At 43.6% G+C, this 25,371-nt stretch overlaps 1 long non-coding RNA gene across 2 annotated transcripts; it reads left to right on the top strand.

The window, feature by feature from the left end:
• Positions 1-12,166: 12,166 nt before the first annotated feature.
• On the top strand, positions 12,167-24,281 carry LOC102556319 (uncharacterized). 2 transcript variants are annotated; one of them, XR_005494363.2, is made up of 3 exons: positions 12,167-12,362; positions 14,174-14,367; positions 22,811-24,281. It is a non-coding gene; the product is annotated as an uncharacterized LOC102556319 (long non-coding RNA). The 2 variants fall into 2 exon arrangements; XR_010058217.1 differs by lacking the exons at positions 12,167-12,362; positions 14,174-14,367 and adding an exon at positions 20,832-21,192.
• Positions 24,282-25,371: the final 1,090 nt, after the last annotated feature.

A 25,371-nucleotide genomic window follows, 5' to 3' on the forward strand; every position in this document is an offset into this window, starting at 1 on the left:
TACCATTTGTCTTAGTTTGGGTTTCTGTTGTTGGGATGAAACTCAAACAGGGCAGGAACTTGGAGTCAGGAACCTGGGGGCAGGAACCTGGAGGCAGGAGCTGATGCAGAGGCCATGGAGGGTGCTGCTGACTGGTTACTTTTTCTGGCTTGCTCAGCCTGCTTTCTCATAGACTCTAGGACCACCAGCTCAGGGACGGCACCACCCACCATGGGCTGGGCCCTTCCCCTTCATTCCATACTTAAGGGAACGCCTTACAGTTGGATCTCATAGACATTTCTCAGCTGATGAACCTTCCACTCTGAAGACGCTAGCTTGGGTCAAGTCAGACAAAACCAGCCCATACACCCTTCTATCAACTGGTTAGAAATCTTTTCACTTGAATGACCAACTACTGGCTTCATAAACATTATGAACAGCCACCAACATCACAGGACCATTTGAGACTTCTCTGGTCCCTGTTTTTAAGGACCACTGACTTTTATGTAGGGGAAGTGTTTGGGCATCTCTACCTCCTGAGAAGGGCTATTATATAAGACCCATGGGTGCTTCTGTCTGTCCCTCAGTTACTTCAGTAACTAGGCAGAGTAAGGGCCAATTCTCACTGAAGCTGACGAGAGACCAGGCTCAGGGGGACATTCAGAGTAGTGAGGTTGAAAGGCTGTTTCTACTTTGAGACTTCAAGCAGTATTCCTAGCTCCACAGAGGCAACCTTATTGAGGGAAATTTATTATTTCTTGTTCTTTGTTTTGTTTGTTAGGGAACAATCTTATGCCTTTAATTTTTACTTTATGACATTTTAAATTAGTTTTAATTAAATAGAGGACCTGTTCACAGTGAAAAGTCCAGGGAAAAACCCTCTATTCCCGCATTTTCCAAGTTGCTTTCCTAGTATTCAATTAGTCATCTATCTAGCATCTATATCTATCTATCTATCTATCTATCTATCTATCTATCTATCTATCTATCTATCTATCTATCTATGTACCTACCCACCTATCTGTCATCAGCCTGCCCATTTTTAGACTCCCTTCAAAAGTTCAAATAGAAGCAGAGTGTGGCAATGAAGATCTATTCCCACATTCCAGAGGCTGACACAGGGGAGTCTCTGTTTAAGGCCAGCCTAGGCTATATATGAAGACCCTACTTTACAAGGAAAACAAAACTACCAAGGCAAATGGAGTGATGCCTTTCTGTCACCTTGCTGTCTCCGTGCTTAATGTATCAAGAGCTCTGTTGTAACTCTATACAGTAACCCCTGTTTTACACTTGCCCCCACAATATGAATATATAGTGATATATCGGACAGTGCCATTGGTAGGTGGTTACCAACACCCTTCGTTGAACAATAATATCTTTATTGGTTGAACAACCCCCAGTAAAGCATCTCTGTGCATGTAATTTTATGCACCTTTGCAGGTATAACTATGTGATATTGGGGAGTATATCATTATTGTAACTGTACTTCCTTCCTGGCAAGCTTCTCCAACCTTGAAATCTCTATATTAACCTGAATGCCTTTTGTTTGCTAAACAGCACTCGGGTTGAAGGGGTCCTGAGTAGCTTATAGATGGAGAATGGTCACTAGAAAGACCAAAGCATGACTTGAGTTGGGACTTTTGTTCCTGTTCCAAACCCCCAGAGAAGGAAGAATGGCCACAAGTTGAGTTGATTACCAAACCAATGATGCAACCAACCACATCAGAGTAATAAAGATTTAATAGAATCCTTAAAATATTTCATTGAGCGAGTCCCTGGGTGGCCAAGCATGGTAGGCTCACAGATGGTGAAACCGGCCTGCTCCCTTACCCTGACCTTTGCTTCTCTTTCATCTGCTGCTTTGTAAACCTTTATAACATGCTCCGTGTTTTCCTGAGCTCTCTGAAATGTTCTAGGGAACTGCTTGTGTTAGTTACTCTTCTCATTGCTACAACCAAATAACCGACAGAAGCAAAGTCAGGAAGAAGGGTTTGTCTGGGCTCACAGTTAAAGAGTAAGTCATCATGGCCAGCTATCCTGGCATCAGGCGCTTGAGGAAGATGGTCACAGCATCTGGGAAGGAAGCAACAAGCTATGCTACTTCTGTGGAGTTTCTCCTCCTTCTGTGTCTGGAATCACAGCCAGTGGAACGGTGGTGCCCACAGTTAGGATGATGGATTTTACCACTTCAGTTAACCCAATCTAGAAAGTCTCTCAGTCTTCCAGAGGTTTGCCTTCTAGATAATCTAGACCATGTCAGGCTCATAATCCAAATGAACCATCACATTAGTCAGACTGCAGGGAACCGTGGGAGCCTCAGTCTTTACATCTACAGCCCTGTTGCTTAGATGTATGATGGACTGACTGGGACTGGCATCTGAAGCAGGGCAGGCTTGGGGACTGAGGCCTTAACCTGTGGGGTTGAAGGCTACCTCCAGGTTTATGGTGTCCATATGAGAGCCGAGTTGAATTAGGGGCCACTGGTTTGGTGTTCACTCCAGACTTGCTTTGCCAGTGTTGAAGTAGCCCCCTTTCTCACTTGTCAGAAAGTCCTGCTGACCATGAAAGAGCAGGGGAAGCACGTTGGGCTTTGCTCTATTACCATACTGTGGAATTAGGTTCTTGCTAGTGAAATTAATATAATTTCTGTCAGGGGAGTTCCTGGTCTTGGTTCTGGAATGAGAAAACGTCCTGTTGTGTGACCTTCCCGTCCCTTTTTACCCCTCCCCCACCCCTGCCTTTGGCCTGTTGAGTTAGTCCAGCACCGTAACTGATCTCATTTCTGCTTATTGCCCAAGGAGCCTCGTTATTGACCATGGAAAGTTGTTCCCTCTTTTCATGGGTGCTCTTCTTCCCCTACTCCGCCTCCAGCCTCTATTAAGCCAGAAGCTGGTGTAACCCAGGTGCTGTTAGGTCTGGGGCTGGATCCCAGCATCTCCATAGTAACAGCTATGCTCCGAAGCAGCCAAGTGTGGCGTTGTCCTGCACTCCAGGGGTGCGAGGAAGTTGATAAGACCTGAGTCCCCCGGATTCGTCTGTGCGGCCAGCAGGAATTTTGCTAAGTGTCAGTACCATGCTGTTCAACCACAACCTCTAAAACCTCATGGGTATTTAAATTTAAACTTTAGCTGGAAAAATCTCCAACCTTTACAGAGGAATTCCAATGCGAGTTAATCTGAAATCCGCCCCCACTGGATTTATGAGAGACTCGGTTTTACGCATTTTAAAAGGAAACGATGCTTCATCAAAAGACTCAGATGCTGTCCTGTTGAGCTGTGATATAGAGGATGCGTGACATTTCTGTGTGGCAGAGTATGTGCGAACTTCCCCTTCTATATGAATCTTGGGATGTTCCCTCCCACTGGGGAGCATAAGGGAATACATTTGGTCTCTCAATCCTGACAGATAGGGCCAGTTATTCAAATTCTCCCGTTTCAAACTTGAATTCTTGATCCAGTGATTAAAAAAGAAAAGGATGAAGACAGGGGCTTCCAGCAGCCATGGCGGTGAATCCAGCCGTTATTCTGCTACCTGAACTCCCATCAGTTCCTCATCGGCTTCCGTTGCCCAGGGTTTGTTGGGAAGCACACAAGGACTCTGATACACACGAAAACAAACAACCCCACATCTGGGAAGCCTGATTAGTGTAGCAGAAGCATCAGCTGTTGATAACAAATGCCCTCTTTTCAGCTTGTCCTTCAGAGGGGAGCTGAGGATAGAGGTCACGGAGATCAGGCTGTAAGTAGCCGGTCCCTCAGTATTGGGTGTGGTCCACAAGAAAAGGCTGCACAGCGTCCGTACTTCAGTCACCTGCAGCTTCTTCTTCACTCAAGAGGAAAATCAGGGAAGTCCCTAATCATCCCCTATCCTATTCTGTTTACACCCTGGGAAATGTTTGAGCTGAGGTGTCGGTGGTAGGTAGGCCTCAAGCTGACAGCTAATGCTACCCGGAGTCCATCCAGTTCTGTAGATGATGGTTCTGTGGAGACACACACCTCGCAACTGGAAAACTTGGACTGTCACTTACTCTTGTGTTTGCTAGACGCCATTTTAACCATGAAAACTCAAATACTCATAGAATTTTTGCATTAGGGGGCACCCAGTTGGCAGAAGGACAACCAAGTATGTCTTGTGAGACTGCTGTACTTTCACAGGCGGGCAGGAGCCTTGGGATTGCAGAGGAAGCTGTAGCAAAACTCAGAGCAGGGCTGGAGCCTCTTGACTGGTCTCTACTCTCAGCAAACAGAGCCATTACCAAGTGAACTAAACGAGCGAGAGGCAGGGTAGATTGACTTCTGAAGAGGCTGAACAACTTGCATATGCACAGGAGAATAAATCAATCTCTCTCTCTCTCTCTCTCTCTCTCTCTCTCACACACACACACACACACACACACACACACACACACAGCATAGCAAAGGTAAGTTCCACTGCAGAGGAATGTCAGTTATCAGATGGTGACAAGAGACAGAATTAAACTGCTGTGGCAGCTATGTGAAACCAGATCAGAGAGGTGATCTGATTAAGCCTCAAGATGGAGACTGTTTACCCAGCTCAAGTCTGTAATCGCCTGGCCTCGTCTACTGCTGATAAAGTAAAGTCATTGTATGCTGACGGAAAGGAAAACACAGGGAAACCCTTTCCCTGGTGACCCACTCCCGGAGCAGGACACTGGTGGCTGAAGACGAGATGTGAAGAGGTACCACTAGTTCTGCCTCAGGTGTGGCTAGGCCCCTGCTAACACTACTGCTTGTCTCACCTTGTTTCCACTCAGCCAGGCACATACCTGTCATTTATCTGGAAGGGTTTCCTAGAGAGAAAGAAAGGACACTGGTGATCACAGCTAAAGCATTTCCTAAACAGGACAAGCCTGTCATTTCATCTGTTCTTGCTTCTGTCGCAGCTCTATAAGCACATGGATCTGTAAACACCAATCCTGATTCCTCTGCTTGCTTTTGTAATGTAAGCCTCTTTCTTCATCTGTGAAATGGGTACAGTTGCAAAGATGCTCCTTAGTGTTCTTTGGAGACGGGATGGGATAATCCACTCCGAGAGTAGTAAGAGGCTAGACCCAGGACCATCACCTAATAAATGTCCACTATCACTGTGGCCAGCACTTCAACTTTACCACTGAAGAAACAACTGGATAAAAGTTAAAAGTCACTTCCCCGGGAACTTCAAAACAAATGAACCACTGGTGTGCCGGAGTGGGCTCATTAGCCACTCTAGCACTGGGAAGACAGAGGCGAGAAGGTTGCTTTGAGTTTCTCAAGGACTATCTAGTGAGTTCTCAAGACCAGCTGGGTTACATGATGAACCTTGTCTTCAAAAAACTAAACTGACCCATCCCAATCAAAATAAAAACAGTAAGTGAGCTGTGGTCTCTGCACTCGCGTGGTAGGAAGCTCATTAGAGTCGTCAGACACACTGCCTAGTACCTGTTGGAAGTGCAAATAGTAAAAGGGAACCAGAGCAGTGGGAGACAGGTCATGGGGAACATCCTCCCAAGTTGTCATTTTTTCTTAATTAAAAAAATTTTATAAAGTTCAACTATCACCATAGCAAAAATGTATACAAAAGTCTAGTACCCTCCCTAAGTTCAACAGACAAATCAACCTCCATTTTCTTAACTTCTCAAGCATGCATGATATATTTATGCATGTTTTGCTTATTTATCTAGTATCAGAATAAATTTGTTATAAAATGTGTTTAGTCTCTACCAACTGAACTGTAGCTCAGCAAATGGGAGAATGAATAGTTTTAAAAAAAAATTGAAGCACAAATGACCAGTAAACGTATGAAACAGTGATCAGCCTCACTCATCATCAGAGTAATGTAAACGGAAGCTTCATTGAGATTCCATGTCACTCTAGTCAGAATGGCAATCATTAAGAAAACAAATAACAACAAATGCTGGAGAAGACACAGACAAAAGGGGACTCAATGTTGGCTGGACTGGCTTACAGTCCTGTATAAATAAATATGGTTTCTCAAAAAAGACTAAAAAGAGATCTGCCGTATGGTCTTCTAATATCACTCTGAATATTTACCCAAAGGACTCCAGATCAATTTATCATGGAGATACTTGTTCATCAATGTTTGTCACAGCATGATTCACACTTAATTTAGGTACAGAGGAATGGAGAAAAAGATGGGGTATATGTACACAGTAGAAATGGTTTTAGCTCTAAAGGAGGAGGAGTTATGCCATTTGAAGGAAATGGAAAGAATTGGAGATAATCACTGTGGTGGTTTGAATACACTTGGCCCAGGGAGTGGCACTAGTAAGAGGTAGGCCTTGTTGGAGTTGGTATGGCTTTGTTGGAGGAAGTGTGTCACTGGGGAAGGGGCCTTAGAGATCTTCCCCTGGCTGCCTGGAAGCCAGTCTTTCCTTGTTTGCCTTCAGATGAAGATGTGGAACTCAGCTCCTCCAGCACCATGCCTGCCTGCATGCTGCTGTGCTCCTGCCATGATGATAATGGACTGAACCTCTGAACCTGTAAGCCAGCCCCAATTAAATGTTGTCCTTATAAGAGTTGCCTTGGTTATGGTGTCTGTTCACAGCAGTAAAACCCTAGCTAAGACAGTCACATTAAGAGAAATCCATGTATACTTGTAGGGAAGTATCCATATTAACCCAGTGTCAAGCACAATGAGTATACATTAAGAGAATGTTCTTAGAAAATGGTTTTAAATAACAATGACAGCCATTGTGAGATTATTATAGAATCCATATGTTATTAGTATAAGTATTTGAATGCTTGAGAACAAAACTTCAAAACAAAGTCAACTGAAATCATCCTGAAATGTTCGAGTATGTTAAGAAAAGGCAAATATAGAAGTTTAGTATTTTCCTGAGAGACAGGTTTGAAATAAACCTGGAATTACTGCAGGGTTCTGTATCGATACTAGTCCTCCTCAGCACGTTGCATAGCACAAAAGAAGGTGGTTATTTTGATATTTAAGTAGAGGTATCTTCGAATACTTTTTTTCTATAACATGTACTATCCACTTTTAATTGAGCAGGTTGATTTTCCCTTCAGTTTTTATTGAGCTATAATTGATAAAAATTATACATTCACAAAGACCAAACACCATCATATTGCTTAATGTAATATGTATTCAATTTGTGTTTTGTTTTCATTTAATATCTAATATACATAATTTAATTTTTATCTGGATAACTTCATTCTTTAACAATGGCTGCATGGGGGACTGACAGAATTGCTCAATGGGTAAAAGAGCTTGCCACAAAGCCTGGTGGTGTGTTTGGTCCCTGGTACTCAGGTGATGGAAGAAAAGAATTGACTCCCACAAGTTGTCCTCTGACCTCTAGAGATATACCTTGGTGTATCTCCATACATACATTCAGAAAATAATTAATAAATATAATATATAAAAGCGGTCTCAAAGCATTGCTTCATATTCAGGCATCACATTGATGAAACTAATCCTCTACTAGTGACCATTGAGGTTGTTTCACTTCTCTTTCTACATAAACCAACAACCAATTGCCACGTTCCGTGTTTTGTAGATGTATGCCTTAGTTAAGGTTCTGTGTTTGTTTGTTTGTGTTTTTGCTGTGAAGAGACACCATGACCATGACAACTCTTCAGTGAGGCTGACTTATGGTTTCAGAGGTTCAGTCCACTATCATCATGGCAGAAAGCATGGCCGCATCCAGGCAGGCATGGCGCCAGCTGGAGGAGCTGAGAGCTCTACATCTTGTTCTGAAGGCAAACAGAAAACCAACCTCCAGGCAGCTAGGAGGAAGGCCTCTCAAAGCCGTCCCCCACAGTGACACAGTACCTCCAACAGGGCCATACCTCCTGATAGAGCCACTCCTTGGGCCAAGCATATTCAAACCACAACGTCCATGTGTATACCTATTGGAGAATTTTCTTTAATTCATGGGTTATAGTCATCAGCGTGTAAAGGGTATTGCCCATTGTCCAATTGTCTTTCTGAGGGGTGTCATTAATTTACAACCCAATATAACATGTATGAGTTGAGACTGCTTTTTCCACATTTAGATGGAATTGGATAAGCAGCCTTGGTTAAGTGTGATCATTTTTCCTCATTATAAAGTGTACCAGTTAGCTTGAGTGTGTATATATGAGACCAAGGTCACATTAGTTGACATACATACCCTAATGACAATTACCTTTGACATACACACCCTTAAGCAAAGGTCTGCCTTGCACAGTTTGTAAATCACATGAAGGCATAAGAGAAAGCAGATACACAAGCAACAGACTGCTAAGTACAGCCATAGCTGTTCATCGAGGTGCCTCAGAGACTAGTGTGGTGACACTATTTAAAAGATTTGGGTCATGAATTAATTACACGGACTGTTTATTCAGTGGCCTGTATGGTTTGTACTTCATTCATTCAGCGTTAACTTGTGCTAGAAACACAACACAGGTTCAGACATCAGGCATGGAGCTCAGATGTAGGCCGTTCTCGACTGGCTTGTGTATTTATTCTTCACAAAATGGGGAAAAATGCTATTTTAAAAACACATTAACATTCAGGCTTTATGGACCCAATTAACACATTCCTTACAGTTATTATTCTAATTTCTGTCAATCAAGTTTCAAGTTCCTTTCAACAACTTCATCACGAGTCGCTGATGAAGCTGCCAGGTCCTCAGGAATGTTGCTGCTTTCCAAATGCCTGGATGCTAAATCCCGGTCTAACAGTTACCTAAAGTCTATCGTAGCTAACATGCTTTCATAAGATTTTATGAAGACCACATCGGCAACAATAGAAGAGGTTTAGAACCTATCTGTACAAACCTCAGGTGAGCAGAGAAGTTTTTTTTCACTGAGATAAAGGTGGCTTCCAAACCATGTGACAGCTCTAGGCCACTGGCTTCTCCAGGTGGGTGCCTCTGAGGCAAGAGCGGCCTGACCGTTGCTAAATATTGCAAGGAAGCCTCAGGCAAGGACAGGAATTAGGTAGAGAGTAAAGAAAGGAAGCCTGGGAAGAAGCTCCAGTCCATTAATGGTAGAAAGAAGTATTAGGGCCTCCATGTTGTCAGCTCAGTGGCTCACCTGTGATCCCAGCACTCAGGAGGCAGAGGTAGGGGAATTGCACGATCAAGGTTAGCCTTGGCTACATAAGACCCAGTTTCTGAAAACCAAACCAAACCAAACAAAAAACAAACCCCAAAGTGAAAAATAAACTAGCTTAAGAGAGAGACAGAGAGACACAGAGACAGACAGACAGACAGACAGACAAACAGACAGACAGACAGAGACAGAGAGAGGGCACTGGTGGTTCTCCCTCAACAGATGTGAGTACTATACCATTTCATCATGGAGCAGAGGTCAGGAAAGAGCCAGTCTGTGGGGGAGAAGAGAAGCGATTCAAGCCAGTTGGCAATGCTCAGCAATAATGATTCCCAAGAATTCCTCTCAGCCTCATATTGGGCACGTGGCTTTAGCTGCCCTTTGACTCTGGAGTCCTTTGTCCAAGTGTGACAAAATACCAGCGGAGGGTGACCTGAGCTTCAGCCCGCACCTTGGGTCTGGCCTCTGGGAGCAGTGTGAATTCTGACGGCAGAGTGTCCGTCCTATTGTGCATTCTTCAAAGCATTATTGCAGGGATTACCATACCACCACTGGGAGATCAGCACACCGGCGGGCAGATGGTGATCTCTACAGTTTCTAGACGGGAGGACCTTAGGGACCAGGTCAGAAGTGGGGAGGGAAGGAAGGTGGCAGGAACATCTTGAAGCTGTAATTCCACAGTGGTTTTTGTTTAGTTTTGTTTTGAATAAAAAATGAAACTTCCAATAGGCTGTTTTCCCTCCATTCCTCACACCATCCATGTCCCTCAGTACCTGTGACATCACAGGGAAGGGGCGGCAGTTCACGTGCACCAGTGCCAGCATTGGGTAAGGGTTCAGTTCGCCTGGCCCCTTGCTCTTTGTCAGAATTCCCCATATATCTTATGATCCCATATCTCTCACAGAACTTAGGCTTGAAAAGGACCTTGGAGGGTGTCCAGTCCAACCCTCCCAATATTAGGAGGGTGCAAAAAAACCACCAGAAGGTAGAAAAACACATCATGGACGGTGCCTAAGGAAGAGGGACGGTTTTCAGATGTGAAAACCAGGCTCAATGAATTTGAGAGTGTGTGTTTGGAGAGGGGTGCTCATTTTCTGCTGAGCTCCTGTTTTGACAGTGTATAGGGCACATAGTTAAATTTCACGTACGTAGCACAGCTAATTATAATCTTGTAAAAGTCACAAAGAGAATTTGGCAGCTAAAGGAACAAAATATATAAGGAAGGAAATATGACAGATACTAGTAAGTTTTTTTTTATCCTTTGGAAAGAAAAATAAACTTTTCAAAGAAGTGTTATGGGCAGTGTCAGCAATGCTGGATTAACGTAACACAAGTTCACACATTCTATGTAAGCGTGGCTCTCCAGGAACCATTTCAACCCTGCTTTCCCCGGTTCTTCTGACCTCTGGGGCTCCCTTTGCATTTTATCTCTTTGCCACACTTGGGATCCTGTGTGAGGTGACGTATCAGTTGGTTGATGCTTTTATGATTTTTTTTTTCTCTTTCTCTGGTCATGGCTCCTGCAAGGCCCAGGATTCTGGACATTTCAAAGACTTTGGCGTTCAGGCACACAGTTGCCCCTTGTTAAGGGTGGAATTGTTTAAATCCATGGCCAATGACTTGGCTCCATGTTATGGGAGGAAGCTGGGCTTGTGCTGTAGCTCCCAAAAGGGAAGAGACAGCTTATAAGCAGTACATCTGCTCGCTCTGCAGCTGTTAACACGAATACAGAGACTTACTGGATTTCATCTATAGTCGGCCAAACCTGATAGTTTGTTTTTCTTTCCTTTTCCTTTTTTTTTTTTTTTTTTTTTTTTTTTCTTTTTGAAACAGGATTTCTCTGTGCATCCCCGGCTGTCCTGGAACTGGATGTGTGGACCAGGCTGGCCTTGAACTCACAGAGACCCACCCAGCTCTGCCTCCTAAGTACTGAGATTAAAGCCACCACAATTGGCTTCACACCTAATGTTTTGTAAGGTTTTGGACGCCCTGGTGCCCGAGCATCTAAGAAGAACTCCTACAAACCTATACACCAGCTAGGTCTGTCTTCTTCCAGTGATCGAGAGTGCAAGAGGCCAGTGTTTTTCTTTCAGTTTCTTCATCCCTCCTAGAACGCCATACCTGGGCAGCCCACCACCCACTCAGTAAGTGGCTGTGTGACATCTGTGATTGCTTAGTCCCAGCCTTTCTGCTCAGTTCCATGGGGATATCAGCGCTGGTACTAAAGTCACCCCTTTCTGCTCCCCTGCCTCGGCCTGGGTAATTCATTGCTTTCCCTGCCTCAAACCACAGTCTAATCAGCATCCGACAGAGCCTTCTCAGCGACAGCTCAATGCACAGGGCCCTTAACTCCCATCCTTGTTTTTCCATCCACTCCCCTAACTTCGGCTCCACCCCGAGTGAACTCCTTCTGATAACTGGTACCGTTTGCTTTCCCCATCCCTGGCCTGTTGAGATCTGGAAGCAATTGTCTTGTCTGACACTTCCTTCCACAGCTGAACTTGTCCAAATCAACCGTGGTCTCTTGTGCTTCCCTGGCCGTTTATTTTAATTCCGAAATGGGCCTTGACCTCCCCCTCCCCCTCCGTCCTGTGTGCTTTGTTTGTTTTACATGGGTGCGTGCCAATATAAAATAAGAAAATGTCAAGTTAGGGCTCTGAATAGTTGTGTGGGGGGAGAGGAGGGAGGCGGGGGGAGGGGAGCAAAGATCCAAGAGGGTAGACAAGAAGGATTGAGTTTCTTGGAAACTTCGGCCTAACAGAGCCGAAGACCCAGACCAGATGTCTGCAGAGCTAAATGGGCGGGCCTTGTCTCCATAGTAACCCGTTTTTATGAAAAATAACCCCTCCCCCAATGACCACAAGTTCTTTAGCAATCTTTTCCTTTAAGATTTTAAAAGAATCTTTATTTTGTTTTCGGATAAAATATAGTCTAATTATTTCCAAAGGTACAATTTGACATTAAGTACGTTCATACAAAAAAAAAGATACAGTTGTACGCTAAAACATACATTCATCATCATGTAACAATCAACGCTCTTTCTAGAATTTTCTTGTTCCAATGGAAACTCCGAACCTATTTAAACAAAACAAACAAACAAAAAACAAACTCCCACAAACTTCTTTTTTGCTCCCTGACAGCTTCTCTTTTATTTTTCTCTATGGAGTTGTGTGTTCTAGAGTCTGAAGCTCAATTCGGAAGCTTGGTTTCTCTAGCTGAACAGGACTGCACAGAAGCCTTATGTGCTACTCTGAGATTCTGATAACCCCATGGCGGGTAGGACGGATCCTTGAACAATCAGAAACAGTCGTGAGTCACCTGAGTTACTCATTCTGCTTCCAGCAAACAGCTTACGCCATCTCCATGCCCGGCCCTTTTTTCTTTCTGTCGTCATTTGTGATGTTTTCCAAAGTTTTCTAGAGACTGCTTGTCACTTAAGAACGTACCAGTTACCCTGCTTGTGACTCCCATTCCAGGTCATTTTGTTTTGTCCTTTTGAACATTTGAGGCAGGGTCTTCCTGTGTTGGCCAGGGTGCTCAGAACTTACCTCACCACCTCCTGAGTGCTGGGGTTGTATAGCTGTACACATCTGGATGGTTGGTTGTGGAGACAAATTCTCTTTACTCTTAATTCTAAAGATAAAATACACACAAAACATATCCAGTTTTAAAGATATAGTCTGGTGGCATTGGACACATTGTTGTGACATCACACCCCCCCCCACACACACACACACGCATCTCTAGTGGAACTCTGAACCAACTGAGTATAAACCCTGCTACCTGCCCGCCCCAACCCCACAGAAGAAATGGGATTGTGTACCCCAAGGGAGGAGATGTGTAAAACTTGTCATTTCAGACAACCATTTTGACATGGCTGGATCTGTACATAGAGGTTTAAAGCCCAGAGAGCTCCTAGTTAAAGGCCCACCTTTTGTGAATTCTTTATAGTGGTTAAGGAAGCCACTTGGATAAAACGTATCAATACTGAGAGTTACTTCTCAAGAAGTTACATGGTTGCTACTTCCTAGAGTTCCAGACTGTGGATTCTGAAAGGCAATGAGTTCCCTGAGGGGAGGGGAGCGGCTGCCTGACTTCCGAGTGGGTTCCTCTGGGCTCTCTTCAAAGTTTTAGAAGGAGTCTTTTCCATAGCATCTCTCCATGTTGCAGTCAGGAAATCTGTTATTATCTTCGTTTTTTGCTTAGACAGAGGTAAGGAAAATAAATGGCTCTCCCATCTTGAGGTTGTTTGGTTTTGGTTTTTGTAGTTGTTGTTGCTGTAGTTGTGGGCTTTTTGTTGTTTTTGATTGTTTATTTTTGAAGTAGGGCTTCTCTGTGTAGCCTTGGCTGTCCTGGAACTAGCTCTGTAGACCAGGCTAGCCTTCATCTCACAGAGATCTGCCTGCCTGTGCCTCCCAAGTGCCGGGATTACAGACATGTGTCTCCATGGCCTGTTCTAATGAAATCATTTTAGACAACTCATTTTTTGTCTTCTCTGGAATTCTGCCACTCTTTTCTGAGTCAAGCATCCAACAGACACTGTACAATGCTCGGAAAATTCTTCTCTTGATAAGTCCTAACTTGTTCCCTAATGTGCTCCTTAGGGACAAGAACCTTTGATTTAGCATTTGCCTTATCCAACCCCAAACCTGGCAATCATAGCAGGCTATCAGCCATAATTCCAGGGGCTTCTAACCAGAAAGAATGTCTGGTTAAAGTCTTCCTGAGTCAGGAGGTCCTGTTCTAGAACCCCATGACTTTAGGAAGGCTTTGTGTTCTCGTCTATGGAGTATTAGCGATGCTTTCTCTGGAGGGTGGCTGTGAACAGTAGTGGTAGATGCTTGCTTGACCTACAATCCACAACTGTATATAGAAAGGGTTGAATTCTGTCTCAGCATTATTTTGTTGACCATGCATGCCTCTGGTGCACTGTAAGTATTGACAAGACTTACCTTATCGACTTATTCAACAGCTAATAAATGTGGGAACACAGAGGGCCACAATGAATCATAAATTGCTATTGTATCCAGATATACACATGAACATGACATACACATACATATACACATACACATATGGAGTGTTTCCACTTAGACATTTTAGCACCACTGTGTTTCTAGGTCTAAAATGGAAGGCGCTATTGGAATCCGAAGCTTCACAGCTCTTCATCTCTACTGCTACTTGTCAATGTCAGCTTTTCTGCTCAGATGAGAAGATGTCCTGGGACTCAGACACCCAGGAACCACACAGCTCTGAGGCGGGACAGTGTCCCAAGGAAAGGCATCCTGAAATATGGAGCCCAGGAACCACAGAGGTCTGAGAGGAAGCCTCCTCAGCAGAGGCACCGCAATCCCCAGGGGAGGGAATCCCCGGGGGGGGGGGGGGAATCCCCAGCTGAGCTCAGGAGCTCAGGAGCCTCAGCCTCTCTTCCTCTTCCCTTCTTCTCTTCACTGCTTCTTGTCTTCTTCCACTGAGTCACAGAATATAGCAAATTTCATGAAAGTGATTTATTGGAGAGTCCAGGGAGAAGAGGGATGAATCCAAGGGTGGCTGCCTGTACTCCCTGGAGGGAGCACACAGTACAGTGCTTATATAGAGGTTCTTGTGGGGTGGACTTTCTAGGGTAGAGATTTTCAGGGTGAGGATTGGTGGGAGCTCAAGACCCCAGCTTCAGGAGCTCAGGGATTGGTGGAATTTCCTGTCCAGGGACTGGTGAGTTTTGTTCAGACTTTTCAGTTAAAATTAGCATAAATTGGGGAGGGTCCTGTTGAGGGGCTGGAGATGATCTTTGTGACAGTTATGGCAGTTAGGGAGGTCTCAGAGAGGGACCTAGGTGTAGGAGGGCCTCAAGTGGGGCTGGGGGTGGGAGTGGTGGGGGAGTTGGCTACTTTGTTGCCAAGAGGGTATACAAAGTTTACAAAGTATACAAAGTTTACAGAGTGCTTCTGCTGCAGAGAAAGTCTTTCCTGCCACGTGAGTGGCATGAATATCTAACAAAATGACCCTGTCAGTTCTTACCCCTCGGGTTGATATTCTCTTCATCATTCTTGACACTATTTCTCCTGCTGTCTTCCCCATTCCTCAGCAGGATGTGCTCTTTAAAACATGCTTGGGTTCAGGCGGGAGACCAGTGCCTTTTGCTATGGGAGAATTACTATGAAGTCAAGTATGTAGGGAACATACTAGGTACAGTTTGAAGTCACTGACCACCAGACTCTGTTGGAGACCCTATAATTATTGTGCTGTTTTCCTCATGTGAGTCATCTGGGAAAGAGGGACCCTGAACTGATGGATTATCTCCATCCCTTTGACTTCTGAAAGTCTGTTGAAGGCATTTTCTTGATTGATGTGGGAGGGCCAAGCCCAGTGTGATACCCCTGGGCAAGTGGTCCTTGGTTGTATAAGAAAACAAGCTACGCAAACCAGTAGCAACCTCTTTTTCTACCTCTGTTCCTCTTGAGTTCTTGCCCAGGCTTCTTTCAACAACTGACTGTAAAGGGGATGTGTCCGACAAATAAATTCTTTCCTCAGCAAGTTGCTTTTTGTTGTGATGTTTATTATAGTATCAGGAAACAAACTAGTATATTAAAGTGTAAAGGCAGGTGTTCCATAGGCTGCGAATCTCATATTTTCTGCTATGACATTTTTGCCAGAACTCTCAGGACTTCTAAATGTATATCTGTCTTCGCATTCAATATAGTGGAGGATGCTAGAATCCGTTTCACTTTGCTTGTGTGACTGTTTAGGAAGTGTTGGTCTGAACTGTCCGTTCCATGGGAGTGGACACTGTATTTGCTGTCAGCTACCGGGCTATCCAGGGCTGAGGAGGATAAGGGAAGTTAGTATCAGTTTAATTCAACACAACAAAAGAATAGAATTATTCCAGGAGCCACTCGACACTCTGCATTTCACATTTCTAAATCTTTAACTCCATTATTGAAGATAAAAGGTTCAGGGCATATTAAACTCATACCTGAGTAGTCAAGGGCATAGATTTTTAGTTCAAATCCTGAATTTCTACTTACTGTGTGGTCTAATTATTAAGTTCTCCAGTGTAGTTCTAAGTTTCCTTGAGTAGTACATAAAACTCTTGGTACACAGTAGGAATTCAATGAAAACCAGTAATTATTATTAATCAAATGCTTGGGGTGAAGGCTTCACAGAGTGCAAATTAGTCTCCTATCATTCTCTCCATGTAAAAATAATGGATGTGTGACCCGGAAGACTCAGAAAAGGGAGCTGCTTAAATATCAAAACCACCCCCTTTAAATTCGGAGTTCTGGAAATCTCATTTTCTTGGTTTGGAGAGAAAAACACAAATCAATCTTTGGTGCTACATCTCCTAATTCTATCTGAACTGTATTTTCTAAAAGCTGTCACATGATACACTTGACACATGTTTACAACTACATATTCTAGAAGCAATTTCCATTTTGATGTGCTGTTTCACAGATCGTGTTACTGGTGAGTTGGGCAGAATGGAAAATAAGACATCGGGCTGACATCTTGGCTAGATGAAAATACAGATGAATGGGACACGGGAATTCACTCAGGGCTGTGAGGACAGATACTGTAAGTTGAATGGTAATTTCATCAGAATATGCCAGAAGACACAGGCAAATTGCCAGGCTGAGATCCAACGAATGCGAATACATTGGCTCTTGCTGTCACAACGGATTGTCAAATTTATTTTCCTGAACAAACAGTCTTATGGGCTCATAAACTGGATTGGAAGAGAAAGAAGAATTCAAGACTATTGGTTAGGAGTCAAGTTGGTCAGATGCCTAACAGCACATTTGGTGTGCAAATCCACAGACCTCAGAACAAAAGTGTGAGTGGGCTCATCTTGGTTACCTTTGGAGTAGATTGAAAAGGCACTTAAGATAGGGATTTAAACATCTACATTCTTCTGATTTTCACTTAGCTATCATCATCTTAATAAGTCACTTTTTATATTTCATTTGTTGGATGTGTAAAATGAGATTTTTTTATCTTGATTCACAAAGCTAATTGAATAGAATAAATGGATCATCTCTGGAAAATATAAAGCATGTGTGTTCTTATTGTATATGTCTCCTGTGACTTACTCCTTCCTCCCTTCCTCCTTCTGTGCCTTCTCCCTCTCTCTTCTTCCTCCTTCTCTCCCTCCTCCACTTGTGTATGTGTGCATGTCCCTATGAATGTATGTTCCAGGGATCAAACTCAGATCATCAGACTTAGCACCACACCGGTCCCCCTTCTTCCCCTAGAGCACCAGAGTTCTTAACTTGTGAGTCACCACCCCTTTGGTGACACCCCAAAGTGGGGGAGGAGGAGTCAAACAGCTCTTTCACAGGGATTATACATCAGATATCCTGCATATCAGATATTTATATTACAATTCATAACAGTAGCAAAGTTACGGTTATAAAGTAGTGATGAAACTAATTTTATGGATGGGATCACCACAAGATGAAACACTGAATTAAAGGGGCCATGGCATTAGGAAGGTTGAGAATCACTGACATGGAGAGACTGGAATAAACTGTAAGAAAGAAGTTAATCTCATGAGCATGTTTCTTGGGCTGGCGATATAAATTAGGGTATTAATAACATTGCTGATTTATCTGCTTTATGCATAACTATTATTTGAAACAGGAAGGTCAAATTCCATCAACTATTAAGACAAGGGCTTGTGTTGTTCACTATAGGAAATATGGAAAGACCCACCAATTAGAATTTTACGATAAATCGATGTGAGTTGGCCCTGATCTAAAATAGTTTGAATATAGGATGTTTATCAGTGTTTCTTGTTCCTGCCGAATAAAAAAGGACCCAGTCCATTCGCTTAGTCTCTAGGGCAGGCTCTTTTCGGTAGCTAATGGATAAGAGTGTGAGATACAAATAATCAAATGATTCAAAAATATTTTTAAAGGCTCTAGAATTGAAGTCCAGATTAGTCTGAATCCAAAGATTACTATGCCACATTGTATTTTATTTTATATTGGCCTGTGAAGAAGTTTAAATCTTCCTTTTACTAGTGGAAAGTTAAACTTTGGGGTTGACAAGTTCTACATCCTGATAGACGGACTTCCTTCCATTTTCAGTCATGAGTTACCCTTGACTTCTACAGTATAACTGGCCCCATAATTGCACTAGACCAGTTTGCTCAGGCAGAGCCCTGCCAAGACCACTCAACAAAAGTGGGCGTAGGGGTAGACAACTGTTGGGAATGGTGTTTGTTGTTTTAATTCGCTGTTGATGGTTTATTGCCAGTGTATGCTAGCCTCATCAGGATGTAGGCTATGCCTGCAGCCCTACAAACCTAAGTCTTGTGCCAGTCAGAGCTGGCACCCGCCCTCCATCCTCACCTCAGTGTTCCAGGCAGACAGTGGTGGTGGGCCGGCCAGGGTGTGGCCCCCAGTGCATGTGGGAGGTGTGTCATACTCTGGTGATTGCCTCTGTGCCCACATCCTGTTAGTCTGCAGGACTGTATGAGCATCACAAATATTGACCCCAATTTTCCTAAGTGTAGGCTTCTCTCTGTTTATTGGCTGAGCAGCTTGGAAGCCACACATGTGGGTGAGCTTGCTCAGCCCAAAGTGCCTTCAGCTAAAGGTGGTCAGTGGAAAGTGCTCTGCTTCAGACAGAAGTAATATTTTATGCCTAGAAACCCATGCCCAGGACCCATGTTGATCAAAACTCTCGAATGAAGGCTTTGGTTTCTTGTTTCTTAAAAGAACTTAGGTATTAGTAACTTAAACATTAGGGTCGGCTGTCTGTGTGTTGGTAATACTCTCCGAGGCCCTTCTTCATGAAGCATACTCTCTTGGCTCATAGATCTTCATATATACATTACATTCTCTGAGCCAAGTGGGCATGCCTATAGTTCCAGCCCTTGGGAAGTGAAGGCAAGAGGGCCAGGAGTTCAAGGTCATCTTCAGCTATATAGAAAACTCAAAGTCAGCTTAAATTTCCATGACTCCGTTCCTCCCTGAGCTGCTCTCCTTTGTCTTCCCCAGCTATGTGTTGCCTGGTATGGAGGGACCTGGGTCTGGACAACAGATAGTTGATGTCATTGCTACCTGTTAACAAAGGGATGATCTTGGGACGGTGCTCTCACCTGTGCGATAGCAATCATAATAACACCCGTGCTGCAGGCTCCCGGGGATTCGTGAAGTAATGCAGCCACTCTGCGAGAGCTCCTCAAATGCGTGCTGTCTGTGGTCATCGCTCTCTGGCTTGTGTGGGCTTGCCGAGCATGGGAGACGACACAGGGGTCATGGGATTTGCATTCGTTTTCAAGTCCAGTGCCACATGTGTGGCCCTCTTTGAAGTTTTCCCTTGCCTGGAGATTGCAAAGTGAAGTATGCTTTCTTGAAACTGCATTTATTTACTTAAATGCTCACTGCACGTGCTCGTTGCCCAGCACATGACAAAGCACACACGCAGGGGGACGACTTGTGGTGTAGGTTCTCTTCTTCAACCAAATGGGTCGAGGAATCAAAGCCACAACACCAGACTTGGTGGTGAGTGCCCTTGTCCACCGAGCCATCTTCTAAGCTTGATAACGTGGCCTTTTGACTTGTAAAATGTGTTTTGAATTTTAGCTTAACTGGAAGCTTTCAAATGAATGTCTCGATTTTCTGTATTTTAACAAACAACAAACAAACACAAACACCTTAGGATTTAGTAACATTAAGCCAGGTACTCATGTACTGACTCTAATCCACAGAGGTGCATCTCAGTGACATGTTCTTTCATTTCATAACCCTGGTACATATTCACTGAGCATGTCCAATAATACTGTTTGAGACAGTGGGCACAGCTCTAAGTGTAGCACTTGGGAAGTGAGACCTGAGAATCTGGAGTTCAAGGTCAGTCTTTGCTACATAGTATATTCAGTGCCAGCTGAAGCTACATAAAATCCTTTAAAAAACACACTGACACATTGAAAATAAAAATAAATATATTTTTATCTTAGACCTTGCAGGCATCCGGATTTGTAGGTGACCCCTTCTGATGGTTGAGCTGGGTGGATTTGTACAGTCTATTTCTGGAGCAGCTGCTCTTGGCTTTCTTAACGCTCACGTGACCCTCACGTTATGGTGATCCCAAACCATAAAAATGTTTTTGTTGTTACTTCATAACTGTAATTTTGCTACTGTTATGAATAGTAATGCAAATATTTTTGGAGGTAGAGGTTTGCCAAAAGGATCACAACCTACAGGTTGAGAACCAGTAATCTAAAGTATTCTGGGACAGAGGAAGGGACTAGGGAGGAAAGCTTGTATTTGGTTTTGTACCAGACAGCTGTGCTCTGTTGTAACAGACCCACAACATTGTTATCCTCTCCTTACAAACACAGGCTTGTTGAGTAACTTGCTCAAGGTCAAGTAACTTGCTACAAAGAGGCAGAGCAGGTCCTTAAAAACAGCCACTTAGGACACCAAGCGTATTTTCTGCTCATTACACTGTGAAAATTAGCTTATCAAGAGATTTTGATGGCGTAAGTGGTCTGCTGTTTGTTATTGGTGTGACATTCTCCTGGAGAGAGGAGGGTGTGGAAAGGAGGGTGTACAGGTGTGAGCCTCAGGGCACAGGTTGGAATACCAAGGTTGGGGCCACCTCCTTTCGTGGTGACTAGGATCTGGCTCACCCTAGTGTTTATTTTCTGAATGATCAGCCATCATCCCCCAAGTGAGGTAGTATGCCCCAAGAAAGATTTGAGCCTCCAGTTTACCGGTCGCCCTAGACTACTTAGCCAGCTCTGGAAAGCCAAGGGGCAAGTCAGAGAGTTTGAGCAAGTGGAAACAGGATGTGCTCCATCCTGAAGGTAATTAGATACCCAGTGTAGTAAACGGTAATGAGGCGGGTGAAGTCTCACCACAGAAGGGCTTCTGATTGGCTGACTAATGCTTTTCTTACCTGGGTAAATATTTTGCAACAGTTACCTGGGTGAAAACCAGCTTCCTGTAAAAGGGTTGATTTAAAAATCAAAACAAAGCCCAGACTCTTGTGGGTTGAGTGCTCCGTACTGTGTAATTATTTCCCAACTAATGATACTGACTCAACTTTATGCAAAGGGAAGATTCAGGAACAGTTCTTAATGGCTGAGGCATACCCTAAAGTGCACGCCTATTGCCTAAGAGCTTCAAAGGTGAGGACAATTTTAATTACTTAAGCAGAATTCATAGCTGGTGAAACCATTTTTTAAAAAAAAAAAGCCGTTTAATTTAATGTTTATAATATAGTAGTATTTTGTGTGGTCTTAGGAGCCAGAATAGCCTGGGCCTAGAAACTTCTTTTTGAGACTTTGTTTTCAGTTACGTAAGTAATGTGATGTTGATTTTTGATTGGTGTTGGAAAAAAAATCAAATGAGATTATGTCCAATTCAGACAAGACACATTTTTGAGTGACAAGCCTGAGCTAGGCACAATGACAGATACTAGGGACAAAAATGAAATAGTCTGTGAATCCCAAAGTGGTACTGTGGCGAATTTTTCTTTATCTTTTTTTATCCTTCTCCTCTTCCTTCTCATTTTCATCATCATCATCTTCTTCATCCTCACATCATTGAAAGTGTGTTACCTTTTAAGTCTAGCTTATTTTTCTTAGCGTGATGACTTCTAGCCCCACCTATATTTTTTCTGTTAACACTTTCATTCTCTGAGTGGATCTAAATACAAAACAAAATTGCGTTCCACTTTACGATCAAATAAAACTCCATTTGCATAGAGTTACCACATTCTCTTTATCCCTTCATCGACTGGCTAGATTCGTATCTTGGCTGTTGTGATTCATGCCGCAGAAAACGCAAATGCGCAATTTTCTCTGTATTATGTTGACTTAGATTCCTCCAGGTGTATGCGTAGGATTGGGATAGCTAGATCACACAGCTTACTTTTAGCTTTCTGAGGAAACTCCATACTGACTTTCGTAGTCCGCGGTCTATAAGGGGGCCTCTTTTCCTGCATCCTTCCGGGCACTTTGTGTCCATTGCTTTTTGCTTTCTTGATGATCTATGTTGGGTCTTGAAGGCTTGCATTGTTCCATCAGAAGCAGGAAGGGAATGGGAGGGGTGCAGGCAGAAGGATTAATGTGTATAGGAGCCCAGCTAGCCCTTTGCCTGTAACGGAAGTGTTAGACGGACTGTGAGCACGGGTAGGGCTCTGCTGAGGAAGCTGGGAAGGTTGGAATGCAGGACAGAGCAGGGCAGGGCTAGGAGAACCGTGGCTGCAGGGTGAGGCACCTAGCTTGCTATAGATTAGAGGCAAAGACACCCCGAAGGAAGGGATATTGCCAAATACCCCAGCGGGAGCAGACAACTGATGGTCCCTTGCTGGATTTGCTATCGTCTGGCAATGCACAGTCGGGCTACGGCTAGTCAGTTCTGGAAAGCAAACCTTTGGCCTTTAGCACTCCAGAATCTGCTCTTCTAAGCAGTGCTGTGCCTCTAGCTTTAGTGATTTTCCAGTGTAGGTTCAATCTCCTTCTCTGGCCAGCCCGAGGCTAACTCTCAGCCACCAGTCACGTGTGTGGGACCTCACGACTCTCATTTGCAGTATAACCTGCCCCCGTCTCCCCCCTAATGCTATTCCCTGGGAAGATCACAGACCAAGGAAAGCCTTCTTTGCTGTGCACCTGAGGACTTGGCTGGCTCTGTTCCCTCTCACACCGCCTGTAACTCCAGTTCCAGGGCATCTGACTCCCTCTGTGGCACCTGCACACAGTGGTACCGGCTTCACTCACTGCCTCACTGTTGCTCCTTCCGCAGGGCCCCGAGAGCCAAATTTCCTTGAATCCAGGACAGACACCTACTGACAACTCTTACCTTCTCCCTCCATTCATGGATCTAGAGCACTGTGGCTGCTCTTAACTTACCTGGGTTATTCTGACCGCTCAAGAAGAGTGTGTGTGATGCTCAATCCAGATCAGTGGAGAAACACAGCACGCAAGCGTAACCACTGGAAGTTCAGCAAAGGAGGGAAGAGCTGGCAACGAAAATGTGCCCCTCAGGAAGAACAAGTGGGAAAATGTATAAGGAACGGTTTTCTCTGAGCTGATGGTAAAATAGCATACTTGACTGAATTTATTACTGTCTACCACTATGTGATTTCTTATGTACTGGAAATGTTTAGACCAATAATAGAGACCCAAATAATGATTGAATATTGTGTGCTTCATACGTATCTATTTGTCTTGCCTTGTTTCAGCTCAATCAATAATCATGTTATTGTAGGTAAGATTTTATGCTATATTTTATATAATATATAATTAATAATAGTAAAAAAGACTGAAAATACATTGCCAAACTATTGATTCCTACATCTATTATTTGTTTTACTTATGTTTAAAATATGCAGGGTTCTCTAAAACAAACAAATAAAATATAATATGGGCAGTTAAATTTTAATTATTGACATTTAGTATAACTATATTCTATGTGATATTCAGTGTAATATTTTAATATAAGTATGTCCCATTTATTGTACTAAAAATTGTTCTTTTTTTACCCAAAATTCAAATTAAGTGAGCACTCAGCATTTTTGTTAGATACTGATTTCTTTATCAGAAGATTAATTTGGAAGGGTATTAAATAGAATCCAAGAAAAAGAAAAGCTGATCCCTGAACTCCAGAGTTTTTGGCAGGACTCTTGGGAGTGGGACGCTGAACATCCCTTCCATCCTGTGTGACCCGTCAGCTGAATCTAGCGTTGTGGCTTTCTTACCACAAACGCCTTTGCTCTCACACAGCCTTAGAGTATCATCAGTTCATTCTCTGATTTAGTTTGAATAATTACCAACTCTTCCTTGTATTTAGTTATTCATTCATAAATTGCTAGGACAACCCCCTTAGTGTCCCTGGCACATCACATTTGATAGTTCCAACATCGTCGTAGAGTGGATGCCACCTTTACAGGACAGAAGGGAAGCTCATGGAGGTTAGTAATCGACCTGAGACCACATGCTTGGTTAGTGATAGGTGCAGGATTCGCATCTCTGATGTTCTGAAGTCTAAGCTCTGGTGGAAATGCAGGCTGTGGTGTGGGGGGAAGGGGAGCACCCCCCTTTAGAGCCTAAGGTATTCTAAGGCCAATTTTACATACTTGAGACCGTTGAAGACCCTTTTTGTTCAAACTGACTCTCAGAATTTAAAAAATAATGACATTGTTTCCCTGAGATAAAAGCTGTGTAACAGTTTCAAAGCTTTATAACAATCAAATACATGTGGTTTTGGCAAACGAGCTTGTGTGTAAATCAATGGCAAAGACCAGCACCTAGAATAGCTGCTACATTTGTGGTCAATTAAGTCTGAGATGGGTACAAAGGAGGAAAATATTCCGGAAAAAATTGGGTATCTACTTTTATAATAATAACAAGAATGACATATTTGGTGTTAGGTCTCAAACTCAGGACAAGGGCTGAGGTGCCTGATTAACATATCAAGGCAGACCTGCCCTCCAGGTTCTCCCAGCATTCCTCAGTCCCTACCTGTTACTGGATATGGCGGACATACCCACCACCTACCCTAAACTTCTCCAGTCCAGGGACTGGCTACTTGCTCCTCTCCCGCTGCCCTTCTCTATATAATCCAACCATTTTGGTTACCTGGCACTCTTTACTCTCCTGGTCTCCTGGCTGTCCCCTCTCCCCTCCCTCCTCTCCTCATCTGGCCCTGTCCAGGGTCATGTTCACTCTGGACTCTCCCAGATGTCACTGCTTCTGGCTGTGCTCTCTCATATCCACAATAAACCTTCTCCTTCACCATACCTGGGAGCAGTCATGGTTTTCCTTTTATATTTCTTTTCATTCACTTAGGTTTATCATGTGTATTATCCACACAAATGAACCTCCAATATATCACAGATCTGTACGTGAGATCAAGTCATAAGGCTACTATGCCATGTAGTCATTTTGACACAAACTAGACACACCTGGGAAGAAAGAGCCTCATTTGAGGAGTTGTCTCCTTCAGATTAGTGTGGGCAGGTCTGTGGAGATCTTCTTGACTGCTGACTGACGGAGGAGGACCCAGCCTCCTGTGGGTGGTGTAACTCCTGCACAGGTCATCTGGGGTTATATAACAAATGTTGCTGGAGGCAAGCTGGTAAAATCACTCCTCCATGGCCTCTGCTTCAGATCCTGCCTTCTGGTTTCTGCCTTGAGTTCCTGACTTGACTCCCTTGATGATGGACTGTAATTCGGAAGCAAAATAAACTACTCCCTCCTAAACTTTCTTTCGATCACAGTATTTTATCAGAACAATGGAAAGCAACTTGGTCAGGGGCTTCTGGGGAAACTTCTTAGGAGGAAAATCTTCGTGAGCTTGAGATA

Source organism: Rattus norvegicus, chromosome 15 (assembly GCF_036323735.1).
Source record: "Rattus norvegicus strain BN/NHsdMcwi chromosome 15, GRCr8, whole genome shotgun sequence".
Classification (NCBI taxonomy): domain Eukaryota; kingdom Metazoa; phylum Chordata; class Mammalia; order Rodentia; family Muridae; genus Rattus; species Rattus norvegicus.